This window comes from Leptonychotes weddellii, chromosome 12 (genome assembly GCF_054177405.1).
Source record: "Leptonychotes weddellii isolate Sample4059 chromosome 12, ASM5417740v2, whole genome shotgun sequence".
In the NCBI taxonomy this organism is placed as follows: Eukaryota; Metazoa; Chordata; class Mammalia; order Carnivora; family Phocidae; genus Leptonychotes; species Leptonychotes weddellii.
The window spans coordinates 2,777,231-2,781,786 of record NC_138380.1 but is presented as its reverse complement, the minus strand read 5'-3'; positions in this window follow the sequence as shown (position 1 = coordinate 2,781,786).

Here is a 4,556-nt window from a genome sequence, read left to right as displayed (position 1 = left end):
GACCTCCTGAGTGAATGGGCTCAGAACAAAATTGAGTTTTGACTGATCTGTCTCAACAAAAATCATGTGTTTGCAAATTTCTTCAGTAAAAAGTCAGATAGTAAGTATTTTATTTAGGCTTTGCGGATCATACAGCTGCTGTCATAACTATTAACTCGGCCACGGTGACATGGGAGCTGCCACAGACAACAAAAATCAGCCTATGCGGCTGTGTTCTGATAAAACTTTATTTAGTGACACTGAGGTTTGGATTTCACACCATTTACACATGGAGCATGAAAGTATTGTATTGTGAAGTATTACTCTTTTGATTTTTTCCCTCATTCTCTAAAAAATGTAAAAACCACCCTTCACTAGTGTGTCACACAAAAATAAGTGGCAGATTGGGCACAGAGACAAATTATCTGAGCCCTGATCTAATTTTTAAAATCTTTAAACTGCTTGATTCCAGAAGAACAGTCATCTTGAACTGTTCTTTGTTGCAAACTTTTAATCAAGGCTTGCATTCTTCCTTTAACTTTCTTGAAATGTTACTCAATTATTCCTTCCTATGTGCATCGCTGTTGAAGTCTGATGCAAACCTCACATCCTTCACTCTGTGAGTGACCCGACCTTCCCACCAGGACAACGGTGGGGTTTACTGGCTTCCATCTCCAGGTGGACACACCCCTTTTTCCCAGGTACAGAGTGGGACCTTTCAATGTGTGGATTCGGTCCGTCTTTTATTTCAGGAAGATGTCCCTGAATTAAATTCTAAATAGTTTGTTCCACTGTTTTATTTTTCTACTGGCTCCATTTGTTTGCATGTTGAACCTTCTTTGTTAGTTTCACAAATCTCTCTGATCGTTTTTCTCTTTCCCCTTGGCACTTCTTGCCTCCTTTATGTTCTTCCTTGTGCTTCTGGTTATACCTCTTGTCCACTGTTCATGTTCATGATCTACTTGTCATTTCTGAGCTGACTTTGTCTTTTTCTTCTGGTTCTTTCCTGAGTTTGAGGAGTCCCCACTCCATGCCCTTCATAGTTCTCTGATTCTCTTCTGAATTTCAGTTTTGATTCATGGTAATCTTCTTTTCTTGTTTAATTATATGTAATTTACATTAGATGGTCATAGTTTTCATCTGCCTTTGTTAAACATCTTACACGAGAGAAATATCTGAATAGAAAACTGAAATCTGAATGCAAGTAGGCGGCTCAAAAAAAGTTACATATCACTAATAATTATAATAAATATATTATTAAAACAACAGTCAATCTTTTAATTAAGAAAAGAATCAGCAAGTGTAAGAAATTATAACACAATGGCCAAAATTGTGTATAACACAATGGCCAAAATGGCCAGTGCTGGAATGATTATGAGCACCCTCATTCCCAGCTGGTGGGAGTGAAAATTGCCCAATATTTTTGAAGTTCATTTTTCTCTATTTAACAGAAACTCTGACTATGTGCATAACAGAAAAGCTTCACTTGCTCTTCCTGCTGCACATTAGGGATGGGTCCCCAGGAGCTCAGAAAAGAAGCTTTCCATTCAGAAAATCATTTTTGAGAAGGTGACAGTTGTGTTATGTGATGTGGAGAACAAAGGCAAAAGAAAAAATGGTATCTCCTTACAACTTGCAGCCCACTGAGGAGTACTTGGGACATACAGAGTGACTGTCCTCCAGGAACTCATCAGCCTCAAAGTTGATACTTTGCTAGAGGCAAAAGACAACCTTAGCTTGACATTAGCCCAACCTCCAGGATCCTGTAAAAATCCTCTTGGAAACCTCCTTTATCTCTGCCCCCCTCCAAGATACATGTTAGCAATCATCCTCTAAGCATATGACCCACCCATACACATCTGAAGGGTCTCATGACTACAGTTTTACTAGACAGTAGTAAATGACTTTTCTTAACAGCAGCTAGCCCCTCGAGGTCCTCGAAACCTTGCTTCCAAATTCCATAGAGCCTTACGCTGTCCCTAACTCGCTCCTGACTTGAAAGTATATAATGGGCCACTCTTCACAACCCCAGGGCAGGTCTTTTTGCCCATGGGTCCTGTCCCCCTGCTTTAATAAAACCACCTTTTCTGCACTGAAGATGGTTCAAGAATTCTTTCTTGGCTGTTCGTTCCTGAACCCCAACATTTTCACATCATTACCTACTTTGATCTTAGCTGGCCTGGAATTATTGAAGTTACTTTTTGGGATCCTTGTTTGTTTGTTTTTAATATTGCTGTGGGTGGAGAATGGATTTCACTCGGTGGGGAAGGGGATCTTTTCTTTGGAAAGAGTCTTTGGCTGTGCAATGAAAATCCTGTCCTCAAGTGAGGGTAATGCCTAGGAGTGTAAACTACTCCACAACATAATGAGGATTGTTTCGAAGATGCAGAGATTAAGACTCTCACTGTGCTACGTTTGTTAGCTTCTCGGGTTGAGGGCTGGGGAGAGGGAGGAAGGGGGTGGAGGAGACGCACTGTGGGCAGCTCTGGTGTTATGAAGATCAGATCAAACCCCTGAAATACTAAAACAAGCCAGGATTTGCCAGATTTGTCTCTATCTGGAGTCCTGAGTCTGAAGGTCAAGGCCAGTAGACTATGAAGCAGTGATATGATCTAGTTTTTAAGCGAATTACTTTAGAGGAAAGTGAACCTTCAAGAAAACACTGGTGAGCTCAGCCTGGAGTTGGTGTGGCTGGAGGAGTCACAGGCCGCCTGCGGATGGACAGACAAGTCGCCAGCCAATGGACAGACAGGCCGCCTGTGGATGGAGAGGCCGCCTGCGGATGGACAGACAGGCTGCCCGCGGATGGACAGACAGGTCACCTGCGGATGGACAGACAGGTCACCCGCGGATGGACAGACAGGCCGCCCGCGGATGGACAGACAGGCCGCCCACGGATGGACAGACAGGCCGCCAGCCGATGGACAGGCCGCCCGCGGATGGACAGACAGGCCGCCCGCGGATGGACAGACAGGCCGCCAGCCGATGGACAGGCCGCCCGCGGATGGACAGACAGGCCGCCTGCAGGGAGAAGGGGAGCAGGTTGGCGGGGGGGCGGCCAGCACTGCTTGTGTTCTCAGGCTTCGCTTGGGCGTGTGCGACCCTCTTGCTGGATGCTCTGACTCTCCTAATTAAGTCCTCAAGAGAGCAATCTGGAGGTCCATCAACTTGAGCAAAGGCCCGTGCCTGTTCTCTCAGAACATCCAAACCCAGAGTTCACGGGCCAGGCTCCAAAGCTCTCAGCTCGTCACTAAAGGAATGTCATCACAGAGGCTCCGCGTTCCTCGCCAGGCAATCCTGGGGCTGATCCCCTTGTTCCCTGGAGCAGGGGAGCTGCGGGCGCTGCTCTGGGCATGGTCATCCCGTGGTCCACTGGCACTGCCTCTGCCCTGTGCCCTAACAGTGGAGAAGAGCCATAAACTTTAGGTCGGTGATCACAGACCTCGTCACCTGGGACACACACTCCTCCCAGGGTGGACAGAGGGAGGGAGGAAAGTCAGTCTCGGGATGCGGCAATGCAAGGGCGCTCCTCACGGCATTATTGTAATAACAGAAGAGAGTAGGAGCAACATTAATATTAATCAGGGAATTCGATAAAACGTCACAGAATAATCCGTACTAGTAAAGGCCGTGAAGCCATTATATTGCGTGCGCGCGTGTGTAAATTATAGGAAATGAGGAAGACAGTACCTTTCTATGGAATGACATTTATAAGAACTTATCGCACGATATTATTTTTAAGCACATACTTATTTATATAGGTTTGTATACCTTAGAAGATTACAAAGCAAGACATAAATAGTGCCTATCTCCATGTGTTGGGATTACAGGTGACTTTCCTTTTAACTTTTGAAATACTTTCCGACACTCTTGCAATGAACATAATTTATAACCAGAAACAAAGGTGTTTGTAATTTTGATGGCATTGAGCTGGAGACAGCTAGCTTGCCCGGGGCAGAAAGCTTCCCTGTGTATTTAGAATAGACCAACTTAGCAGCCATATTTGGTCCCATAATGAAAAAAGAAGCCAAACTTTCCTCTTAGAAGTTTGTTTGGAAAAGCAATGCTCTTTTTTCCTGATGATTTCCCCCCATGATTTATCACAGTAATAAAGGCTTGCTGTAGAAACTTCCAACAAAGTGTGTCTTATTATCTTTCACGGGGGGTGAGCTGCACAAAGCATGTGGCTCCCCATCTGTCTGCTTCGGGTTCAGGAACTTCCAGGGTTGGTGGGAGGAGGAGGGTTTTCTGCTGCGTCTCCTCCCTGCGCAGCCCTGTTGATGTGTAGAGGATGAATTATTAATGGAAGAAGCTGCGAGACCATAAATATTCAAGGGGACACATCTGGTTTCCCTGATGCTTTATGTAGGGCAGGAAAAGTACGTTTTTACTGAGTAGAACACCTTGTCAACCCCAAATCTCTTCTTGCCCGGGCCCAGGCTCTACAAGGGGAAAAAAGCATCTTCTGACACTTCACACAGAGTCCAGCTGAGACACGTGGGTGTGTGAGTACCTGTGCACGGTTTTGCGTGGATAAGCCCAGGTTAGTGAACAGTTCCCACCGGGCTCCCTTAGTT